The sequence below is a fragment of the Mustelus asterias genome, chromosome 27, assembly GCF_964213995.1.
Source record: "Mustelus asterias chromosome 27, sMusAst1.hap1.1, whole genome shotgun sequence".
Classification (NCBI taxonomy): Eukaryota; Metazoa; Chordata; class Chondrichthyes; order Carcharhiniformes; family Triakidae; genus Mustelus; species Mustelus asterias.
The window spans coordinates 35,727,395-35,753,594 of record NC_135827.1 but is presented as its reverse complement, the minus strand read 5'-3'; positions in this window follow the sequence as shown (position 1 = coordinate 35,753,594).

Below are 26,200 nucleotides of genomic sequence, written 5' to 3'. Positions count from 1 at the left end.
AAACACTTGCATCCCACTACTCTCGCACACTTATCCCCCTTCCCCACGCACACATCTCCCTTTCTTTCCTTCAGATACATACCCTTTGTACCCCTGTGGTGAACCATCGTTGGTTCCCACTGTGGGATTGTTCTAATGATGTTGTTGGGTTGTTCTAATGTTGTTGTTGGGCTAGGGTGGGATTGATACACCTGTGGTTGTTACTGTTGTGGCACATCTCAGTCGGGCTCCGCCTCCTGGGAGAGGTATAAGACCCCTGCTCGGGCGGGACCTCTTCAGTCTGGGATAGTGTGTTAAAGTTCTGATAGTTCCATTGTTAGTTAATAAAAGCCTTCTTTTACCGAAGCTTTGTGCCTCATGTCCAATTGATGCGCATCAACCCCGACACATCTCCCTCATACCCCCCTCCCTCTCCTCCACTACCCTAACCCCCCTCCTCAGTCCATGCCAAGAAAGGTATTTGAGGTTAGATGAGGGGATTTGATTTGATTGTCACATGTATTGGGATACAGTGAAAAATATTGCTTCTTACACGCTATACAGGCAAAGCATACCGTTCATGAAATACATAGGGGAAAAGGAAAAGGATAAACATTTTTTAAAAATATTTTTTTTGGGGCGGCACGGTAGCACAGTGGCTAGCACTGCTGCTTCACAGCTCCAGGGACCTGGGTTCGATTCCCGGCTTGGATCACAGTCTGTGTGGAGTTTGCACATTCTCCTTGTGTCTGCGTGGATTTCCTCTGGGTGCTCCGGTTTCCTCCCACAATCCAAAGATGTGTGGGTTAGGTTGATTGGCCATGCTAAAAAATAAATTGCCCCTTAGTGTCCTGAGATGTGTAGGTTAGAGGGATTAGCGGGTAAATATGTAGGGATATGGGGGTCGGGCCTGGGTGGGATTGTGGTCGGTGCAGACTCGATGGGCCGAATGGCCTCCTTCTGCACTGTAGGGTTTCTATGATTTTCTATGAACATTGACAGATTAACTCAATGACATGCAGAAAGTCAATAGAGGCCAATTGATTGCACCTCTCCTATTAGACACATTGAATTGCAGAGGCACATGACAGAATTAGTTATTTTGGCACAACTGATGGCACTTGTCCTCCGGCAGGCAGTCCCTGTTGCCCTCTCTCTGAAGTAAGAGTTAATTAGCTACTGTGGTGTTGCAACGCTGGCAATAGTCCATTAAATAAATCCATCATCTCATTTCTCAAAACGTCTTTGGGGAAGGAACGTACAAAACCTCAGCCAAAGATAACAGCTTCATTGTTGCTGAGGATGCATAGAATCCATGGTGCAGATTTCGGCCTCTCAGTCCATCTGATCTGTGTTGGTGTTTATGCTCCACACAAGCCTCGTCCCACTCCTTTGAATGGTTATATCATATCATAGAACCACTACAGTGCGGAAGGAGGCCATTTGACCCATCGAGCCTGCACCAAGAATAATCCCACCCTGGCACTATTTCTATAACCCCACCCCTGCTAGTCCCCCTGATGCAAAAGGGCAAGTTAGTATGGCCAATCCACCCAACCTACTCATCTCTGGAGGAAACCGGAGCACTCCGAGGAAAGCAACACAGATACAGGAAGAACATGCAACTCCACACAGTCACTCAAGGCTGGAATCAAACCAGATCCCTGACGCTGTGAGGCAGCAGTGCAAACCAGTGTGTCACTGTGTCACCCTTATATTAACCTGATCTTTCTCTTCACCATACCTGTGGCTGCAACACTATCATAGATCATAGAAACCCTACAGTACAGAAAGAGGCCATTCGGCCCATTGAGTCTGCACCAACCACAATCCCACCCAGGCCCTACCCCCATATCCCTACATATTTTAACCCGCTAATCCCTCTAATCTACGCATCCCAGGACACTAAGGGGCAATTTTTAGCAGAGCCAATCAACCTAACCCACACATCTTTGGACTGTGGGAGGAAACCGGAGCACCCGGAGGAAACCCACGCAGACACGAGGAGAATGTGCAACCTCCACATAGACAGTGACCCAAGCCGGGAATCGAACCCAGGTCCACTGGAGCTGTGAAGCAGAAGTGCTAAGCACTGTGCTACCGTGCCGCCCAAGCTGCACCCTCTCCTTTTCCTTTTCCCCTATGTATTTCATGAGCGGCATGCTTTGCCTGTATGGCTTGCAAGAAGCAATATTTTGCACTGTATCCCAATACATGTGACAATCAAATCAAATCCCCTCATCTAAACCTGATAACCTTTCTTAGCATGGACTGAGGAGGGTGCTGGGGGAGTTAGGACAGTGAAGCCGAGGGAAAGGGGTATGAGGAAGATGTGTCAGGGTACAAAGAGTATGTACGTGAAGGATAGAAAAGGAGATGTGTGCATGGGAGAGGGGGATAAGTGTGCGAGAGTAGAGGGAGGGAAATGTTAGGAAAGAGGGTGTGCATTGGGAAGAGAAAAGGAGGTGGGCGGAGTGGGGGACGATGTCACGGCATAATAAAAACAGAAAATACTGGGAAAGCTCAGCAGGTCTGACAGCAACTGTGGAGAGAGAAACAGAGTCAACATCTCAAGTCTTGGCTGAAGAAGAGTCAAGCGGACTTGAAACATTTGCTCTGTTCCTCTCTCCACAGTTGCTGCCAGACCGGCTGAGTTTTTCCAGCGTTTTCTGTATTTATTTCAGATTTCCAGCATTCGCAGTATTTCGCATTTAAATTAAAGTCAAGGGGTCACGGTGACTGACCTTTTCACCTCTTTTGCCCAGAGTTACGAAAGCAATATGCATTGCAATTTTCAAGTATTTTGCGATAATTAAACTATTATTCAGATACAAGGGGACATTAAATATGAATTTATCTGTCACACAATTCCAGAGGTGCTGAGAATTCCAAGGAAAGGGCTGAGAGTTCCCACTTCGCAGCTCTGAATCTAAATCCATTCTCAGTGCTTCAGGCTGGCTGAATATATTGAAGTTCTCTGTATGACAAAGGATTACTTGGACTTTTGCGACTGCTTTGAGATAACTTTCCACAATTCAGTTTATCTTTCTGCAAAAGCCCAAAGGTTTTGCACCTGGCTTCCAAAAAAAAGAAAATTAATTTCTCTAGAGGAAGCGCAGCAAAGCATAAACATGCTGTGACTGAAGAGTTACAATTTGGTAAAATCTGATTTATTTTTGTCACATGTATCGGGAAACAGTGGCAGATGTTGCTTCTCGCGTGCTGTACAGGCAAAGCATACCATTCATAGAGTACATAGGGGAGAAGGAAAGGAGAGGGTGCAGATTATAATGTTAAAGTCAGAGCTAGAACATTGTGTGCAGTTTTGATCTCCTTTTCTGCGGAAGGATGTTCTTGCTCTCAAGGGAGTGCAGCAAAGGTTTACCAGGCTGATTCCGGGGATGGCAGGACTGATTTATGAGGAGAGATTGACTAGGTTAGGATTGCTTTCGCTGGAATTCAGATGAATAACCGGGGATCTCATAGAGATTTATAAAATTCTAACAGGACTAGACAGGGTAGATGCAGGGAGGATGTTCCCGATGGTGGGGGAGTCCAGAACCAGGGGTCACAGTCTGAGGATTCAGGGTAGACCATTTAGGACGGAGATGAGGAGACATTTCTTCACCCAAAGAGTGGTGAGCCTGTGGAATTCATTACCACAGGAAGCAGTTGATGGCAAAACATTGAATATATTCAAGAGGCGGCTGGATATAGCACTTGGGGCGAATGGGATCAAAGGTTATGGGGAGAGCAGGATTAGGCTACTGGGTTGGATGATCAGCCATGATTGTGATGAATGGTGGAGCAGGCTGGAAGGGCCAAATGGCCTCCTCCTGCTTCTATCTTCTATGTTCCTATGTTTCTCTGCTAGGATGTAGAGAAATGTCAACTTAATATATGGTAGGTCCATTCAAAAGTCTGATAGCAGTCGGGAAGAAGCAGTTCTTGAGTTGGTTGGTCCGTGATCTCAGACTTTTGTATCTTTTTCCCAACAGAAGAAGGTGGAAGAGAGAATGTCTGGGATGCGTGGGGTCCTTGATTATGCTGGCTGATTTTCTGAGGCACAACAGAAAATGCTAGAAAATCTCAGCAGGTCTGACAACATTTGTGGAGAGAGAACAGAGCGAGCGTTTCGCATCATAAAGGGTCATCCAAACTCAAAATGCTGGCCCTGTTCTTTCCCCACAGTTGCTGTCAGACTTGCTGAGATGTTCCAGCATTTTCTGTTTTTGTTTTAGCTTCCAGCATTCGCAGTATTTTGCTTTTAGCTTCATCCATTAGTTCATTAGGGAAAATAAAACTGAAATATGCACAAGACATGTATGTTCATGATGGGTTTAAATTTAAGAAAGGAATCACACTCAGGGAAGGATTTCATTTTCTTGGGTCGGGACACTTTCACTGGGGTCAAATGGGGACCAAGGCCCCCTCCCCCACCCCACCACTGTGTGGGGAATAACTACCCAACAGTGACCTTGATTTAATTAGTGGCCAGATGGTGCATTCTTTGTATAATTAAAGATAGCGTGCGGTTGTTCAAGGGTAGAAGGCTAATAGGAAACCTTCCAGCCTGGAAGGAACGGCAGAGAAGGCGATGGCCTAGTGGTATTATCTCTAGACTATTAATCCAGAGAATCAGCTGATGTTCTGGGGACCCAGGTTCGAATCCCACCACGGCAGATGGTGGAATTTGAATTCAATAAAAAATATCTGGAATTAAGAATCTACTGGTGACCATGAAACCATTGTCAATTGTTGGAAAAACCTATCTAGTTCACTAATGCGCTTTAGGGAAGGAAATCTGCCGTGCTTACCCGGTCTGGCCTACATGTGACTCCAGAGCCACAGCAATGTGGTTGACTCTCAACTATCCTCGGGCAACTAGGGATGGGCAATAAATACTGATGTGGAGATACTGTAAGTACTGGCCAGCCAATGATGCCCATGTCCCACGTATGAATAAAATCCTTCTATTGCAGGGAAGGGTCAGATAAGGCATCACTATCTTGAAGTTCCCTCACAGAAACATTGATAAATATGAAAGAAAGATGGCCGCACCTTCAGGGCCACCATTGTGGATGAGCGAACCATCTCCTGGCAGCCCATGATCACAGTTGTGCCCAGCTAGGAGTCGGGGGGTTTGCTGGAGTGGAGGTAGGATGAGGACCTGACTTGAAGCATGGCGTCCTGATCTGCATCCAGACTGTGCCGCCAATGCCCGAGGGAACCCACAGGCTGACTGGAAAATACCAGTCAATATCTAATCAATGGCTATAAATGGGCTGTTTGTTAGTTTAATAGGCTATCCAATGCTTAGGTAGCCATTCTGATCTCAATCCAGCCTCCAGCGAAAATGACTGGGCAGGGTGGGATCGTGCAACAAACCAGCACTCCAGCAAGCAATTATGAAACTGCTCACTCACCCGCCCCTCTCGCTCCCACATCCAGGCAAGAATACTACCCTCTACTGCTGTGCAAGTCACAGTAAGAAATCTCACAACACTGTGAAAGTCAACGTACTGCTGGACATGGCAGCACTGCCCTCCCAGATAATTATAAAATATGGCCATGTTATGATGCATTTTCCAAAGTTTTGAACTCGACTCTGATTCCGTATTGAAGTCAAAAATATATTGATTATGGGATTCCACACCTGGGGATTAAATTCCTGTCATTGTGGCAGGAAAGGGCAGATCCCAAAGCCTTGGAAACGACTGTACTTGTGGTTCTCGCTTAAGCTGTTCCAAGCCTAACTATGGCCTGCCGCACTATGTTAATCCCAATAATTCTACGCTGAGGTAGAATGAGTCTGAATCTAGCCTGTACCTTAAAACAGATTTATTTCCAAGATAGCAAAACAAAGACACAGTCTCTCTCAGTTCCCCCCCTCGGACACTCGGAGTGAACTGGTTTATATTGTCTCACAATGATTCCCTGACCTTGCCCACTTGTGCTGACTTAACAATTTAAAGCTTGCATTTTATTGCAACACAAATTTAACATTAACACTAGGCATATTGTCAACCCAGACAAGACAAGGCCCCATTGCGAAATATTGTGGGATTATTAGCCAGATTGCAAATCATCCCCATGGCTACAAGCAACATTATCAATTGTCGTTGTAAAGCAACCCACTGTCGACTAAGTAACCTGCAGTGATGCCCCATGACAACTACACAAACTGGCAACTAAGCTACACACCAATTGCATTTACCTGCACAGCAACATGTATCTTTTTTTTACTCATTCATTTAAAGTTTAAAGTTTATTTATTAGTGTCACAAGTAGGCTTACATTAACACTGCAATGAAGTTACTGTGAAAATCCCCTAGTCGTCACACTCCGACACCTATTCGGGTACACTGAGGGAGAATTTAGCATGGCTAACCCAGCACCTCTTTCAGACTGTGGGAGGGAACTGGAGCACCCGGAGGAAACCCACGCAGACATGGGGAGAATGCGCAGACTCCGCACAGACAGTGACCCAAGCCAGGAATCGATCCAGGGTCCCTGGCGCTGTGAGGCAGCAGTGCTAACCACTGTGCCAGCATGTCACCTGTGGGACATGGGCTGGCCAGCATTTATTGCCCTTCCCTAGTTGCCCTTGGAGGACCAGTTGTGAGTCAACCGCACTGCAGGTTGAGTCAGGTGTAATGGCTGCAAAGGAGGTTTTACGTTCGTTGCAGTACTTGCGGTGGAGCTCCCAGGTTGGTTGCACTCACCTATGATCACCTTCGCAGATGTGAGAACAAGTCTAAAAAGAGAGAATGGAAACTTGCTGCTAATTAGACTCAAAGGCCTCAAGCCTGGCTCCTTCGGTCTTGCGTCAATACGAAACAAAGGGCAAACTTCTTCTTTGCAAATGCGATTAATACTATCCTGCAGCAGGTAAGGAAAAGATGATTTGCTCTGTCAATCTGACCTGTGCGGTCTCCCGAAAGTCCTCATGCGCGATGTGGTACCTGGTTACAAACTCGCAGCGGCACAGAGGGCTGATTTGAAGTGTTACAGTTGAGCAAGCAGCCGCGCTGTAGGTTAACCTGTAAGGCACAGTTACAGCTATCGCTTTTTTCATGGCAATGGGTGAGAGAGAGAGGTTCATTTCTATCGAGATGTGGGAATTGCATCCCTGTGATTGGCTCAGGCGAAGAACCTGTAGCTTGCTTCCAAAGGCTGCAAGTTGTTTCCTGAAGATATTATCGGTTTTCTACAGCCCTTTAATATTTAACCTGGGGATATTTCAATTCAGCCTCCACGTAGCTAATCTAGATTAGTATTTTGAATTGGTGCACTTATCACTTAAACATGTAGAACTTGGGCGGGATAACTTTATTCTGCGGTTTGTATGTCACAGGTCCCATAGTAACTGCACATTTTGGACTTTGAGCAGGTCAATAGTAAATGCTGTGTTGCAAATTTATACCCTAAGCCCCCATTTGTGACATTGCTTCTCAAACAAGTGTTTCTCGATTTGATTTGATTTATTATTATCACACGTATTGGGATACAGTGAAAAGTATTATTACTTGCATACAGACAAAGCATACCATTCATAGAGTACATAGGGGAGAAGGAAAGGAAAGGGTTCAGAATATAGTTTTACAGTCATAGCTAGGGTGTAGAGAAAAGTCAGCTTAATATATGGTCGGTCCATTCAAAAGTCTGATGGCAGCAGGGAAGAAGTTGTTCATTGGTTGGTACGTGACCTCAGACTTCTGTTTCTTTTTCCCAATGGAAGAAGGTGGAAGAGAGCATCTCCGGGTGCGTGGGGTCCTTGATAATGCTGTCTTATTTTGGATGGGGCTGGTTTGTGTGATGGACTGGGCTATGTTCACAACCCTTTGTGGTTTCTTGCGGACTTGGTTAGAGCAGGAGCCATCCCAAGCTGTGATACACCTGGAAAGGATGTTTCCTATGGTGCATCTGTAAAAATTGGTGAGAGTCGTAGTGGAAATGCCAAATATCCTTAGCCTTCTGTGCAAGTAGAGGCATTGGTGGAGTTTCTTAACTATAGCGTCGGCATGGAGGGACCAGGACTGGTTGTTGGTGATCTGAACACCTAGAAACTCCATAAAGTCATTAACATGTTCCTTCTGTACATTTACAGATATCTCCAGGTGCGCTCACATTCCTAAACTGAGATACGAACCTGGTGAAGAAACAACATGGGATCACTTGTATGATAAACAGTGGAAGCAGAATGCTACAGAGCTAAGCAACCCCACAACCAAAGATTAAGGTCAAAGCTCTGCAAGTCCTGTCGCAGCCAGCCATGAATTCTGGTGAAACAATTAACAAGAGGAGGAGTCTTCAAAAATACCTCCATTCTCAACGATTGGGAAGCCCAGCACATCAGTGCAAATAGGAAGACTGAAGCAGTTGCAACCATCTTCAGTCAGAAGTGCCTGATGGATGATTGATTTTGACCTCCTTCGGTGATCCCCAACATCACGTTCTTCAGCTAACTCGATACACTGCACGTGATATCATAGAATCATAGAAACCCTACAGAAGGAGGCCATTCGGCCCATCGAGTCTGCACCGACCACAATCCCACCCAGGCCCTATCCCCACATATTTACCCGCTAATCCCTCTAACCTACACATCTCAGGACACTAAGGGGCAATTTTTAACCTGGCCAATCAACCTAACCCGCACATCTTTGGACTGTGGGAGGAAACCGGAGCACCTGGAGGAAACCCAAGCAGACACGAGAAGAATGTGCAAACTCCACACAGACAGTGACCCAAGACGGGAATCGAACCCAGGTCCCCGGAGCTGTGAAGCAGCAGGGCTAACCACTGTGCCACTGTGCCGGCCCCACGGTAGCTATTTCTATATCAAGAAATAGTTGAAGGCACTCGATACTGCAAAGGCTGTGGGCCCTGAAAACAGCCTAGACTTGTGCTTCAGAACTAGCCATGCCCCTAGCTAAGCTGTTCCAGTACAGTTACAACCAGCTGGTAATATGGGATGCTCTGCCCACTAAAAGCAGGACCAATCCATTTTGACCTATTATCACCCCAGTCTACTTTTAATCATCAGCAAAGTGATGGAAGTTTTCACTGGCAGTGCTATAAAGTGACGCCTACTCAGCAATAATCTGTTCACTGATGCTCAGTGTGGGATCTGCCAGGCCAGACCACATGGCTCCTGATCTCTTGACTGAATGGTCTAAACATAGACCAAAGAGTTGAACTCAAGAGGTGAGGTCCTTTAACATCAAGGAGGCGTTGGACTGAGTGTGGCACTGTGCAGAGGAACATCACCACTGGCAAGTTCTCCTCTAAGTTACACGGCCACCTTTGACCAATATTGCTGTTCCTTCAGGTTCTTCTATGATGTCCTATCTACTCGATGACAAATCCGGCAACACAAGGAGGCAGAATTCCTGCAAAACTCCACAGCTGCGATTCTCCTGGCCCGCTGCGGTGCTCGAGCAGTTCAATCTGGGGGGCCGGGGGGGGGGATTGTTGGGGCTGGCAATCTGGGGTGGAGGGTCGGGTTTCATAGAATCATAGAATCCCTACAGTGCAGAAGGAGGCCATTTGGTCCATCGAGTCTGCACCGACAACAATCCCACCCAGGACCTATCCCCATAACCCCTTGCATTTACCCTAGCTAGTCCCCCTGACACGATGGGGCAATTTACCAGAGCTAATCCACCTAAACCACACATCTTTGGAGTGTGGGAGAAAACCGGAGCACCCGGAGGAAACCCATGCAGACACGGGGAGAACGTGCAGACTCCGCACAGACAGTGACCCAAGCTGGGAATCGAGCCCGGGTTCCTGGCACCAGGAGGCAGCAGTGCTAACCACTGTGTCACCGAACCACCCTGGGTTTGGCCATGGAGGGAGGGGGGTGAGATCGCGGGGGGATGGCTGAGTGAGTGGGCGAGGATCTGGCAGGTGGAGTATAACGTTAACAAATGCGAGGTTATTCACTTTGGAAGAAATAATAGCAAATTGGATTATTATCTAAATGGAAAGAAATTACAACATGCTACTGTGCCGAGGGACTTGGGGGTCCTTGTGCATGAGACGCAAAAACCCAGTCTTCAGGTGCAACAGGTGATCAAGAAGGCAAATGGGATGTTGGCCTATATCGCAAGGGGGATAGAATATAAAAGCAGAGATGTCTTGCTGCATCTGTACAGGGCATTGGTGAGGCCGCAGCTGGAATACTGTGTGCAGTATTGGTCCCCTTATTTGCGGAAGGATATATTGGCCTTGGAGGGAGTGCAGAGAAGGTTCACCAGGTTGATACCAGAGATGAGGGGTGTTGACTATGAGGAGAGACTGAGCAGATTGGGTTTGTATTTGTTGGAATTTAGAAGGCTGAGGGGGGATCTTATAGAGACCTATAAGATAATGAAGGGGCTGGATAGGGTAGAGATGGAGAGATTCTTTCCACTTAGAAAGGAAACTAGAACTAGAGAGCACAGCCTCAAAATAAAGGGGGGTCAGTTTAGGACAGAGTTGAGGAGGAACTTCTTCTCTCAGAGGGTGGTGAATCTCTGGAATTCTCTGCCCACTGAAGTGGTGGAGGCTACCTCGTTGAATATGTTTAAATCACGGATAGATGGATTCCTGATCGGTAAGGGAATTAGGGGTTATAGGGATCAGGCGGGTAAGTGGAACTGATCCACTTCAGATCAGCCATGATCTTATTGAATGGCAGGACAGGCTCGAGGGGCTAGATGGCCTACTCCTGCTCCTATTTCTTATGTTCTTATGGATGGTTAGGAAGGCCAGCAAGATTGGGATTCTCCCAGAACAAAACGAAGTGCCCAGTGGGTGGGAAATACTCCCGTTTCCCACCTGTTTGGCACTAAGTTTTGTTTTGAGAGAATTTTGTTCAATTTCTTGTTCAGCAGCTAGTCCAATGGAAAGCCTGGTCAACAACTGGGAGGAAACCCCAAAGGCACCAAGTTGCAGCCGGGGGCTTTTAGGAACTGATCCCAACAATTGGCCTGTGATCAGGGAAGTATGGGAGCACCGGAATACAGAGAGAAGTGTTTCCCAGTGTGTGAATCCAACAGCTCCTGCCCCTCCTTTCACTGTTGAGTTTTCCACTCCCTGGGGATCATAGAATCCCTACAGTGCAGAAGAGGCCATTCGGCCCATCGAGTCTGCACTGACAGAGTATCTTACCCAGGCCTTTCCCCCCCACCGCCCTATCCTTGTAACCCCACACATTTACCTGGCTAATCTATCTCACCTACACAGCTTGGGACTCTAAGGGGCAATTTAGCATGGCCAATCCACACATCTTCGGACAGCGGGAGGGAACCAGAGCACCCGAAGGAAACCCACACAGACACGGGGCGAATGTGCAAACTCCACATATGCAAACCCATGCAACTGGAGTAATGTTTTTAAAAAAAGGACTCCCAAACGCAGTGTCCCACTTCTCCAGAGTGAGACCCTCTGACAGCCTCATATCCGCTGCCCGTTAAAGGTGCGTGCTGGAGGTGTTGCGGTCATTGTCCCCATATTTAACTCCTTAACATCGATCTGCTCATGCCTGTATTGGGGGAGGAGGGGAGGGACGGGGAGAGGAGTACAATAGCAAGTGGTACTTGAGTAGTTCATAGGGTTAAACCACTTGTAATGTGACTCCTTTTGCTGCTACACTTTCTTCTATAAGTCTGCCTGCAAGGTGAATGCAGTCGTGCTGTGAACAGAGATGAACTAGTTTCCATAGTCCATGGACTATGGAATCCAGCTTGATTGACACTTTAATACTATCCCAGAGTCGCAAGGGAATGAACGTGATTTGATTTGAATTGGACAGCAGTTAATCAGAGCTGTAGTGACACAGTCATCCTTTCATTTCACTCATTCGCTCCATATTGGATTAATGTGATACAATTAAGATTCTTTGGACAGTTAGCAGCTGTGCTTGTGATCAGGTTTAATTTCAAACTGGTCTTTCTGCTGCCTTCATTAGTATTACATTCACATTTACAGGCATCGCATCAAAATTCTTGCTCAGGAGAATTTGTCTTGTCCTCATAACTGGCCCGGCGTCAATTTTAAAATTAATATGTTCACAAACAAAGCATTTATGATTTTAATTTCAAAATACACAGCAGAGGTTTAATAGTGATGTCTTCTATAGTTCAGAGCATGATGACTTAAGCCCAGACTTAATCCCCTCTGTAAACTCCTGCGACTCCACAACATTCTGGGTTATTTTATTTATTAGTGTCACAAGTAGGCTTACATTAACACCGCAATGAGGTTACTGTGAAAGTCCCCTAGTCGCCACACTCTGGTACACTGAGGGAGAATTTAGCACAGCCAATGCACCTTACCAGCACGTCTTTCGGACTGTGAGAGGAAACTGGAATACCTGGAGGAAACCCACACAGACATGGTGAGAATGTGCAAACTCCACACAGACAGTGACCCAAGCCAGGAATTGAACCCAGGTCCTTGGTGCTGTGAGGCAGCAGTGCTAACCACTGTGCCACCGTGCCACCTGGCTCCGCCAATTTTGTCCTCTTAAAATCCATAGAATCCCTACAGCATAGAAGAAGGCCATTCAGCCCATCCAGTCTGCACTGACTCTCTGACAGAGCATCTTACCCAGGCCCACCCCTGTCCTATCCCTGTAACCTCATGTATCTACCCTGCTAATCCCCCTAACCTACACATCTTTGGACACTAAGGAGCAATTTAGCATGGCCTGCCCACCTAACCTGCACACCTTTGGAGCGCGGGAGGAAACCGGAGCACCCGGAGGAAACCCACACTGACACGGGACCAACATGCAAACTCCTCACAGACAGTGACCCAAGCCAGGAATCGAAGCCTGGTCCCTGGTGCTGTGGCAGCAGTGCTAACCACTGTGCCACCGTGCCACCCATCTTCCTGATTTTTATCACCTCACCATTGGCTGTACCTTCAGCTGCTGAGGCCTTAAGTTCTGGAATTCCCTCCCTAAACCTCACCGCCTTGCTCTCTCCTTTAAGATGTTCCTTAAAACCTATCCCTTTGACCAAGTTTTTAGTCACCTGCCCTAATATCTTCTTACATAGCTCAGTGCCAAAATTGCTCTGAAGGAGCATCTGCAACCCATTAGTATCATAGAATCATAGATCATTAAAGATATAGTAATCATTGTACATTAAAGATGCGACATAAATGCAAGTTGTTGTGGTTGTGAGTCGAGAGAATTTCAGGAATTTTCCCTCCCTCTTCCCCTCCCCTAATCACCACTCTCCAACCAAAGGTCAGCCGGTGTGTGCAATGCCTACTTATGCATCCCCTGTCCGTGTGTACCTTAGTGTCTCTTTCAAATAAATACCACAGAAGCTGGGCTTGTTTTCTGTAGAGTACAGAAGGTACAGAACAGATATAATAAAGGCATTCACTGTTACAGAAGAGTAAATAAAGAGAAGCTGTTTGCACCGACAGGTGAGGCAGTAAGGAAAGAATGATGTGGAGATGCCGGCGTTGGACTGGGGTGGGCACAGTAAGAAGTCTCATAACACCAGGTTAAAGTCCAACAGGTTTATTTGGAATCACGAGTTTTCTGAGCGCTGCTCTTTCATCAGATGAGTGGGAGCTGGGTTCACAAACACAGCATATATAGACACAAACTCAATTGCAAGATAATGGTTGGAATGCGAGCCTTAACAGAAAATCAAGTCTTTACAGGTACAGACAATGTGAGTGTAGAGAGGGATAATCACAGGTTAAAGAGGTGTGAATTGTCTCAAGCCAGGACAGTTAGTAAGATTTTGCAAGCCCAGGCAAGTCGATGAAGACGAACATCTCGCCAAGGCCATCCCCACATCCCCACTACTTGCCTTCAAACAACCACGCGACCTCAAGCAGATCATTGTACGCAGCAAACTACCCAGCCTTCAGGGGAACAGTGACCACGACACCACACAACCCTGCCACAGCAACCTCTGCAGGACGTGCCATATCATTGACACGGATGCCATCATCTCACGTGAGAACACCATCCACCAGGTACACGGTACATATTCTTGCGACTCGGCCAAAGTTGTCTAGCTGTTACGCTGCAGGAAAGGATGTCCCGAAGCATGGTACATTGGGGAGACCATGCAGACGCTACGACAACGGATGAATGGACACCACTCGACAATCACCAGGCAGGGGTGTTCCCTTCCTGTCGGGGAACACTTCAGCAGTCGAGGGCATTCAGCCTCTGATCTTCTGGTAAGCGTTCTCCAAGGTGGCCTTCAAGACACACAACACAGAATCGCTGAGCAGAAACTGATAGCCAAGTTCCGCACACATGAGGACAGCCTCAACCGGGATCTTGGGTTCATATCACACTACCTGTAATCCCCACAACTTGCCTCCGAAAGCTCGTGCTATCAAATAAACCTGTTGGACTTTAACCTGGTGTTGTGAGACTTCTTACAGGAAGGAAAGGACACAGATTTAAAATAATTGACAAGAGATCCAGATGAGGAGAATTTTTTTGTGCAGCAAGATGTGATCTGGAAGGCGCTGCCTGAATGAACGATGGAAACAGATTCAATTGTAACTTTCAAGAGGAGAATTAGATAAATACTTGTAAGGGAAAGAATGTAAGGCCATGGGGAGAGAGTAGGGGCATGGAGCCGATACAAGCAAAATGGACAGAATGGCCTCCTGGAATCCTATTCGGTTCATCAAGGCTGCACCAACTCCGACAGATCATCCCACCCGGGCCCTCTCCATAATCCCACTTATTTACCCTGCTAATCCCCCTAACCTCCACATCTTGGGACACTAAGGGGACAATTTAGCATCACCGAACCTGCACATCTTTGGAGCGTGGGAGGAAACCGGAGCACCAGGAGAACACCCATGCAGACAAAGAACAAAGAACAATACAGCACAGGAACAGGCCCTTCGGCCCTCCAAGCCCGCGCCGCTCCCTGGTCCAAACTAAACCATTCTTTTGTATCCCTCCATTCCCACTCCATTCATATGGCTATCTACATAAGTCTTAAATGTTCCCAGTGTGTCCGCCTCCACCACCTTGCCTGGCAGCGCATTCCAGGCCCCCACCACCCTCTGTGTAAAATATGTCCTTCTGATATCTGTGTTAAACCTCCCCCGCTTCACCTTGAACCTATGACCCCTCGTGAACGTCACCACCGACCTGGGGAAAAGCTTCCCACCGTTCACCCTATCTATGCCTTTCATAATTTTATACACCTCTATTAAGTCTCCCCTCATCCTCCGTCTTTCCAGGGAGAACAACCCCAGTTTACCCAATCTCTCCTCATAACTAAGCCCCTCCATACCAGGTAACATCCTGGTAAACCTCCTCTGTACTCTCTCCAAAGCCTCCACGTCCTTCTGGTAGTGGCGACCAGAACTGGACGCAGTATTCCAAATGCGGCCGAACCAACGTTCTATACATCTGCAACATCAGACCCCAACTTTTATACTCTATGCCCCATCCTATAAAGGCAAGCATGCCATATGCCTTCTTCACCACCTTCTCCACTTGTAATGGAGATTTTCTCCAACAGTTCAACACTCCCCTCCGAGACACTCCCAGTCAACACATCCCTCTCCTTTGTGAATACTGACGCAAAGTACTCATTTAGGATCTCCCCTACTTCTTTCGGCTCCAAGCATAATTCCCCACTTTTGTCCCTGAGAGGTCCGATTTTTTCCCTGACAACCCTTTTGTTCCTAACGTATGAATAAAATGCCTTGGGATTCTCCTTGACATGGGGAGAATGTGCAAACTCCACACAGACAGTCACCCAAGCCCGGAATTGAACCCGTGTCTCTGGTGCTGTGAGGCAGCAGTGCTAACCGCTGTACAACTGTGCCATACCCTTGTGCCTATTATGCTGAAATTGCATGGTAAATCAAACAATATTCAAAAGATGTAAACCTCACAGGTCAGGAACATATATTATGATTTCCTCATTTAGGATGGCATTGTGGCAGAGTGGTTAGCACTGCTGCCTCACAGCGCGAGAGACCCGGGTTCGATTCCGGGCTTGGGTCACTGTCTGTGCGGAGTTTGCACATTCTCCCTGTGCCTGCGTGGGTTTCCTCTGAGTGCTCCGGTTTCCTCCCACACTCCAAAGATGTGCGGGTTAGGTTGATTGGCCATGATAAATTGCCCCTTAGTGTCAGGGGGACTAGAAGGATAAATAGATGGGGTTACGGGGATAGGATTGCTTTCGGTGCAGGCTCGATGGGCCAAATGGTTTCCTTCTGCACTGTAGATTCTATGATTTGCTGTCCAGCTGGGAATGTAAATTCATAATATCCTCACTTTGGTACTCTCTTTGATGGTGAAACCATAGGTTGTGATAGTAATAATGGACCAGTTACATATTTTGGGTTCCTTAACTTTAAGGCGTGACGTGTGCCGAGTGTGGCAATGTTTGGGAAAAAGGAAGGCTCTCCCCCAGTGGGGTTTTCCTCACCTCATGCCTGGGTCTATTGCGTCAGCAAACATCCCCATTATCGTGCAACTGGCAGGATGGTAAAAAGGCAAAAGGAAAACAGTCTGGTGGCAGAGAGAGAGAGAGACAGAATTAACATTTCAGTCCCCCCGCCTTTCAGTGGAAAGGGAAACTAGACGGACCTCGGTCTTTCTTTTGATTGAGAAATTTCTATCAAATTCATCAACTGAGATTGTAATGATAGAATTAACCCACATGAACACCCTCATTAAATAACGGGCAACGGTTAGAAAACCACAGCTTGATTTCAATCCATTAAAAGCTGGGCTATCAGGTTGAAAAAACGGCAGATGTCCTCTGCACCAACCTGCACCTTTCTTGGTATCTTGAAATGAACAGCCAGGAACATTTATATTACTCCTCCTCCAATGACAGTGTGTCCTTTGATGACTGCAGCATGTGGAGCCAGTAATTGAAGAGACAATTTCTTGTGCTGTTTCGCTCCTTGTACAGATGATTCTGTCGGGTTTTACACAGACAGATTGCCTTGGCATATCTCCACTCAGTACCACAGGCTCTCGAATTCTTTCGGCTGCGGAATGCATTTTAATATTGACAAATGTTTAATTAGGTAATTAGGATTGCTCAGAAAGCACAGCTATGAGTGCAGTGTCAGAGTTAGTCTGACAGCACTGCTTAGTAGACATTGGATTAGTAGACATTGGACAGCTATCAGTGGATCGCAGTGTTGGTAAACTGAGAGTCCTAGGAAGCTCCGTGAGTCCAGATAAAGGCTCAACACTTTGGTTCATCACTTATGTTCTTGTTTTCCCTTCTTCTTTTGAAAGTACTGACCAGTGCCAGATTATAGGCCGGAATTTTACCGGCCCGCCCGCCACGGGAATCGGAGCGGGCGAGGGGTGGACCATAGGAAGGTCTGTTGACCTCGGGCGGGATTTTACGGTGTCGGGACAAACGAGGCCGTAGATTATGTGCGTAATTTCGGAATGGTTGGCAGCACAAAATGGGCAGAATCACATCGACTGCCCTGTGTACTCCATCTTTCACAGGCAAACATGGGCAATAAATGTTGGCAGAAACACAGAAACTAGAAGCAGGAGTAGGCCATTCGGTCCTTTGAGCCAGCTCCGCCATTCATTTTTATTATGGCTGATCGTCAAATTCAATGATGCGGAGATGAGGACGGCCTCAACCGGGATCTTGGGTTCATGTCACACTACATGTAACCCCCACCATTTGGCCCGGGCTTGCAAAATCCTACTAACTGTCCTGGCTTGAGACAACTCACACCTCTTTAACCTGTGATTATCCCTCTCTCCACTCACACTGTCTGTACCTGTAAAGACTTGATTACCTGAAAAGACCCGCATCCCAACCATTCTTCACATTCACATTCCAATCTGCAATTATCTTGCAATTGTGTCTTTGCCTATATGTGCTGTGTTTGTGAACCCACCTCTCCACTCACCTGATGAAGGAGCAGCGCTGTTGGACTTTAACCTGGTGTTGTGAGACTTCTTACAATCAAATTCAATAACCTGATTCTGCCTCCCCCCACCCCACACCCCCCACTCCGCACCTCCCCCCCCCCCCCCCCACCCCCCCCGCACCCCCCATATCCCTTGATCCGTTTAGCCCCAAGAGCTATATCTAATTTCTTCTTGAAATCACTTTCTGTGAAAGATTTGTCGGAGAGACCCCCTCACCAACTGTATGGGTGACAACCGGCCATTGCTGTGGCCCCCAGCCGTGGACCCCCTACTCCTCTTGCAGGAAGCTGGCGCTGGGTTCAAATTCCACAGAATTCACTCGGTGTTACGACTGAGATGGGAGGAATGCACGGTCTGCGAGGCAGTTGGTGACTCTTGCACTGGTTTGCAGTCGGACACGAGGAACACTTACAGAAACTCAGTTCCAACACATGGAGCAATTTAGGAGTAGCTTCTAGTCACCTCCAGCTGTAGACTAGCTCTGGTCTGAGAGAAACTGTGGTTGCCTTTACACCAGCAGTTGGTCCTTCCTTTGCTCCTCCAAAGCAAAACCAAAACCAAAGCTTTGAGACAGTTTTCCAGACATGGCTTTTTCCATAAACTACCAGTTCTGCGTGCAGTTCTGGTCGCCACACTACCAGAAGGCTGTGGAAGCTTTGGAGAGAATGCAAAGGAGGTTTACCAGGATGTTGCCTGGTCTCGAGGGTGTTGGCTATGAGGAGAGGTTGAATAAACTAGGATTGTTTTCACTGGAAAGACGGAGGCTGAGGGGAGACCTGATAGAGGTCTGCAAAATGATGAGTGGCATCGACAGGGTGGATAGTCAGAGGCCTTTTCCCCAGGGTGGAAGTGTCAATTACAAGGGGCACAGGTTCAAGGTGAGGGGGGGGGGGGAAATGTTTAAGGGAGATGTGCGGGGGACGTTTTTCATGCAGAGAGTGGTGGGTGCCTGGAACGCGCTGCCAGAGGAGGTGGTGGAAGCAGGCACATTAGCAACATTTAAGGAGTATCTGGATGGGTACATGAATAGGGAGGGAATAGAGGGATACGGACCGAGTAAGGGCAGAAGATCGGCACAGGTTTGGAGGGCCAAAGGGCCTGTTCCTGTGCGGTACTTTTCTTTGTTCACCTTGTGACTGCTTCCCATAAACAGCCCACTAGTTTCAAGAGCTTTCCAGCTTCTTTAACACTGCTCGATTACCTTTCCTTGGAAGACGATGGGTGGAATTTTCCCAAACAATGACCAAGGCCGGAATTCTCCAACCGTTCACGCTCAGCCAAATCTCCATTCACTGCAGCGGGACTGGAGAATCTCTACCCTACATCTCATTTTGGGTGAAAAAACTGATGTGTTTCGCGCCAGGGTGTCAGGCGTCAATCAGATCGCGTTCTCCTCGCACTTAGTCATTTTTTGGGGGAGGGGCGGGTTTTGCACAGGTTCTGAGAGCAGCAAGGCCTAAATACACCAGCAAGCCCGGCTTCACAGAGACCGGGCACCGTTTATAAAGGGTGCCCCGAACATAAAGGGAAATTGAGGACCCCCCTCTCCTCATTGAAAGTATGTTTCCCCAACTCCCCTCTCCCCCCTTTAATAGATCGCTGGTGTCTGGGCATCAGGGCCCTCCCAATAGGTCCCCCTTCATGCTCCCTTCATGCTCCACCCCCCTCAGGCCCCACCCCCTTCAGGTCACACCCCTTTAGCACTGCCCCCAGCACTCTGGCAGTGCCATCCTGGCAGTGCCACCCTGGCAATGTCAACCTGGTTGGCACTGTCATGGTGCCAGGTTGGCAATGCCAGATGGGCACTGCCTCAACCACCCAGGGGCTTCAATGGCCTCCAATCCCCCAGGCAAGACCATCACACCTAGTCTCCATTTTTGGAAAACAGTAATGATTCTTGCTGGATTCTTGCTGCATCTGCATGTCGGAGAATCCCAGGAGCAGGGAGAATTTGGTTTGAAATTGACTAAGCACATTTAGGTGGTCATTTGGGTGGGAACCGGATGATGCCTGGGTGCGGTGGCTGGGAGAATCCCAACAGGGGGGGTTTGTGCCAGCGCTGAACGCGCCAGGCCCTTTCCCCACGGTTGTCCGAGCCTGTTCCACCCCAACGTGATCTGCAACGTGGCCAGAAAATTGCCCTCGATGTATTTTACAGGAAACCGTCCGAAGGAAACCCACGCAGACATGGGGAGAACATGCAAACTCCTCAAGCCTCAATTTTAGAACAAAAGAACACAGGAACAGATGTCCATTCTGCCCATCGACTTTGTTCCGACATTCAATGAGAAGATGGATAATCCATATCTTAATTCCAGTTACCTGCCTTGGCTCCACACTCTTAGATACAACAAAAAATCTATTGACCTCAGATTTAAGATTGAGTTTGAATCTATTAGGGGTGAGAGTTATAAACTTGCTCCTTCCTATGTGTGAAGACATATTTTCTAATCTCTCTCCTAAAGGGTTCTGACCATCTTCTCCTGGTCTCCCCCACCAGCAGAAACATTCTGGCTGGAACGTTACCGCCTCGCTCGCCCCAGCATCGAGGCGGGCGAGGCTCGCAGAATGGCATTCTCCGTTGGCCTCGGGCGGGATCTTACGAGCCTCGGGTGAGCGAGACGGTAAAATTCTGACATTTCTCCCTATCTACCCTATCAATTCCCATCAAAATCCCCAAATTGTAAAAAAGTCAGTTAGATTGGGTGGCACGGTGGCACAGTGGTTAACACTGCTGTCTCACAGCGCCAGGGTCCCAGGTTCAATTCCGGCCTTGGGTCACTGTCTGTGTGGAGTTTGCATATTCTCCCCGTGTCTGCGTTGGGTTTCCTCCAGGTGCTCCGGTTTCCTCACACAGTCCAAAAATGTGCGGGTTAGGTGGATTGGCCATGCTAAATTGCCCCTTAGTGTCAGGAGTATTAGCAGGATAAATGAGAGTTATGAGAATGGGGCCTGGGTGGGATTGTGGTCGGGGCAGACTTGATGGGCTGAGTGGCCTCCTTCTGTACTATAGGGATTCTATGATTCTATGTTCACCTCTTTCAGTCTCATGTTCTCCCCTTCCAATTTACAGATTAGCAAAGTCAGCTTTGGTTTTCAGAGAAAAAAAAGAAATCTTCTAGGAATATGTTCAATGAATTACAAATCCTGGAAGGTTATAGAATACAAGTTATTAAATGTCTGCATGTTATGAAAACAGAAGGTGGCGAGTGCACAGGGGAGGTGATATTTTTGCTTAATTTCCCCATTGTGTTTAATGATCTGAGTGTACTGTCTGGATCAGCAAAAGCGATTCTCTGGAGGCTGGGCATTTATTAATATTAATTACACACACCAAGTAAGATAGCTTTCTTTTTCTCATAAAGATGGTTTTTAATTAAATTCTAATGCAAAACTCGTTCTTTGTGTCATCTGTTCAACATCACCTGAAACTTAATGAATTTCCACATGAATTTAAACTTTGGATCAGTTGAATTTTATGACATTGCCTCTTCTTTTTGAGATAGTGGTAATATCACTGGACTAGTAATCCAGACGCCCAGGCTAATGCCCCTGGGGACATGGCTTCAAATCCCATCAGATTCCCATCCCGCAGTAGATGGTGGAATTTTAAACCTGTTAATAATTCTGGAATGGAGAAGCTGGGAGGAGTTTTCCCATCCCAGCTGCCATGGGAATCATAGTGGGCGGGGGGGGGGGGGGGGGGGGGGCGGCGGGGGGGGGGGGGGGGTACGGACCATGCAAAGGTCCATTGACCTCGGGCGGGGTTTCCGGTTTTGGGGCAAGCGTGGCTGGAAAATCCCGCCTCCTAGTCTCAGTAACGGTGACCATGAAACTATCATCAGTCGTGATAGAAATCCATTTGGTTCACTAATGCCCCGTTAGGGAAGGAATTCTGCTATCCTTATTTGGTCTGGTTTACCTGTTACTCCAGGTGTGGTTGACCATTAACTGCCCTCTGAAATGATTTAGCCACTCAGTTCAAGGGCAATTAGGAATGGGCAACTCATGTCTACCTTGCCAGTGACGAATAAAGACAAAAATGACACAGTGGTTAGGACTGCCGCCTCACAGAACCAGGGACCTGGGTTCGATTCCTGGTTTGGGTGACTGTGTGGAGTGTTGCAGGACAATATCAGCAATCGTGTCTTTTATATTTTAATTTATATGTCCATTCATATTTTATTTAATTTCAGTGTAATACATGCAGGGCTACATGGAGCAAGCCCAGAGAGCCAGGCCTCACCAGAGGGAAGGAAAGGGTTAACGCAGACAGCTCGAGGTTTGCTCTGCTGACAGATAATGATTAACACATGCTATCAACTTCTAATGTTCAGGAGATCGCTCCGAATTATCATGACAATGTGAGAACCAACATTAAGACAGCCAGGCTCCATATAGTCTAGGGAGGGCATAGTCTTCTGTAAAACATGATCACCTAGCAGACGGGGGGGGGGGGGGGGGGGGAACGATTTACACATTGTTGCAAATCGGTTGGGCAAACACAACGCTTTGACATTATAATCGGATAAACGGAACTGTCCAGAAAACTGATTAATGGAGTTGTACTGAACAATGCAGTCTGCCTCATGAGATTAGAAGAACCATCTTGTTCTTGAGGAATTAATATGCTATACTATACTCAAAAAAGTATAGTAACCTGTACGAATCTACGATGTAAAAGAAGGGGCTTGCAGCTCCGAAAGCTTGTGTGGCTTTTGCTACCAAATAAACCTGTTGGACTTTAACCTGGTGTTGTTAAACTTCTTACTGTGTTTACCCCAGTCCAACGCCGGCATCTCCACATCACGAATCTACGATGGTCAGAGAGAACTCGCAGGCAACCCGAGATTTCAGGCTGGAGTCCAGCTCTCCCTCATGCATGTGGAATAAAAACTTTTCTTGAAGTTCGACAAGGTCTCCAAGGCTCGACTCGTTTTATTTCCCTCCTACATGCAGTTTGCACGTTCTCCCCATGTCTGCGTGGGTTTCCTCCGGCTGTTCTAGTTTCCTCCCACAGTCCGAAAGACGTGCTGGTTAGGGGCACTGGGCCATGCTAAATTCTCCCTCAGTGTACCCGAACAGGTGCCAGAGTGTGGCGACTGGTGGATTTTCACAGTAATTTCATTGCAGTATTAATCTAAGCCTATTTGTGACACTAATAAATAAACTTTAAAAACATTGAATTCCAGGAAAATTGAGAATTCCTGAGTTTTAACTCTGGCTTAAAAATCAGGCCTAAGGTTTTGCAGTTCCAAAGTTGAATTTTATTTGCTCACATTGTACTCTCGTCAGTGTGGCAGCATGAGCTAGTTGAGGTGTCAAATGATTAAATGATTTGGGAGGGTAAGATACAGAGAAGCTCCTTTGGTGTGGGGAGACGAGAACAAGGGGCAGAATCATAAAATTTGGGTTGGCCACTCAGAAAGCATTTAGTCACACGAGGGTGATTGGATAAACTGTTGAGGTTGGGGGCGGATGAAAGATTCAGAACTGAGATTGATAAATTTTATTGGACAAAGGTATTAAGAGGCAAAAACAGAAAAATGCTGGAAAATCTCAGCCGGTCTGGCAGCATCTGTGGAAAAAAGTAGGCATGATGTGGAGATGCCGGCATTGGACTGGGGTAAGCACAGTAAGAAGTCTCACAACACCAGGTTCAAGTCCAACAGGTTTATTTGGTAGCACAAGCCACTAGCTTTCGGAGCGCTGCCCCTTCATCAGGTAAGTGGGAGTTCTGTTCACAAACAGGGCATATAAAGACACAAACTCAATTTACAAAATAATGGTTGGAATGCGAGTCTATTATAATAAAGACTTGCATTCCAACTCACCTGATGAAGGGGCAGCGCTCCAAAAGCTAGTGGCTTGTGCTACCCAATAAACCTGTTGGACTTTAACCTGGTGTTCTAAGAAAGTAGGGCCAATGTTTCAAGTCTAGATGACCCTTCGCCAGCTCTGACAAAGAGTCATCCAGAAAGGTTGGCTCTATCCTCTCCCCACAGATGCTGAGAGACCTGCTGAGATTTTCCAGCGTTTTTCTGTTTTTGTTCCAGATTCCAGCATCCGCAGTATTTTGCATTTATCAAAGGTATTAAGAGTTTCGGAACCAAGGCAGGTAGGTAAAATGTAGAACAGCCGCAATCTAATTGAATGCTGGAACAGGTTTGAGGGCTGAATTGGAGATGAATTTGTGAGTTCCGCATGGGACTTGCATCAGATACATGTGATTCATAGATGAGATCATGTGCTACCACACATGATCTATATAAGGATCAACTATCACCGTCACTTCCTATCACTGGGTCAAAATCCTGGAACTCCCTCCCTAACAGCACTGTGGAGTTATCTTATTATGATGGGATGTGAGTGTGATTGGCTGGGCGAGCATTTATTGCCCATCCCTAACATTTCTGAGGATCTGGAATCACATGTAGGCCAGACCAGGTAAGGACAGCAGATTTCCTTCCCTAAAGGACATTAGTGAATCAGGTTTCTTTTTTATGACAATCGTCTCATGGTCATCATTAGACTTTTAATTCCAGACTTCTATGGGATTTAAATTTCATGGCAGGATTTGAACCCAGGTCCCCATATCTTGCCCTGGATCTTTGGATTACTATGCCAGTGAAAATACCATTATGCCACCACCTCCCCTACACCGCAGGGACTGCAGCAGTTCAAGAAGGCAGCTCGCCACCACCTTCAGAAGGGCAATTAGGGGTGGGCAACAAATGCTGGCCTTACCAGTGACTCCTGCAGAATATTATGTAGAGAATATCAAAAATGATGTGACATTTTTAAAAAGTTTATTTGTTAGTGTCACAAGTAGGCTTACACTGCAATGAAGTTACTGTGAAAATCTCCCTAGTTGCCACACTCTGGCGCCTGTTTGGGTACACTGAGGAAAAATTTAGCACGGCCAATGCACCTAACCAGCATGTCTTTCAAACTGTGGGAAGAAACCGGAGCACCCAGGCAGACACAAGGAGAACATGCAAACTCCGCCAGTAACCCAAGCTGGGAATCGAACCTGGGTCCTTAGCGCTGTGAGGCAGCAGTGCCACCATGCTGCCATCACGTCAACATTTGGGAATTTCGATGGTAAATGTTGCTCTGGACTATTAGTTTCAAGGGTATCTGTGATCACTCCTTTAGTCTCCAGTCTCTTAGCACCTGCTCTCTCATCCTTACTAATGAACAGATTTCTTTCCACTTTGGTTTCAGTTCTACTGGATAATTGTTTGAGCGGAACTAACTCTTGGACAGAGCATGGAATTAATTAGCTTGTCCCAGGCAATGAGTAATACTTCAGCCTTTACCAAGTTATGATTCTACTGCCTGCTCAGGGAAAATGATGCACAGAATGTCTGAAATGCTCAATACTCAGAAATTGCTACAATTCAGTCTTCCAAAAGACTATCTTTCTCTCTCAGTGGCTGTACAATCCTGAGCACTTGAAGCACGCACTGTATTATGTAAAGTGCCCCAGGATTATCAATGAGTTGTTCAAAAAACGCTGCTTCTGAAATGAAGATGGATGCAATATCAGGAGTTGAATGGCAACAAGTGACATCTTCAGAGCAAAACATAAATAAATTCAAGACACACAAGTCAGAAGGTGATGGACTTTCTTATTGATGGGCGGAATTGTCACAACGGTGAGACAAGCGGAGTGACCCGCACTGGTCTGTCAGGTGCTCCCCATGCCGCAATCATCCTACACTCAGTCACTTTTTGGGAGAGCGGTGAGTTGAGTGCCAGTGCTGGGGGACCTAAGCATGCCGGTGAACCCAGCTTCACAATGCTTGGGTGCCATTTTGCATGGGTGCCCCGATCTCACAGTGCACCGTGAGACATCCTTCCTTACCCCCACCGACATCGGGATCCCCACCCACATCATCCACGGCATGTTCCCCCACCCCCTCTCAGATGCTGGCATCAGGGTCCCTCCCATTGAGTCCACCTGCCTGACCCCCACATGCCCCTCCATCAGGATCCCCGAAATGCCCCATCATATTCCCCTGCATCCTCCTGCATGATCCGTCTGCACGACCCATTGCATAGTCCCCCTGCATAGCTCCCTCAAAATAGCCCCACAAAAATAGGCCCCTCATTATAGCCACCCCATTGTAGCTCCCACTCAGGCCCCACCCCCTTGGCACTGCCCCCGGCACTGTCAGTGTGTCCAATCAGCACTGGCAGAGTGCCAGGTGGGCATTACCAGGTGGGACACTGCCCGATGGGCACGGCCTGGCTATGGTTCCATCCACCGAAGGCTTCAATGGCTTCCAA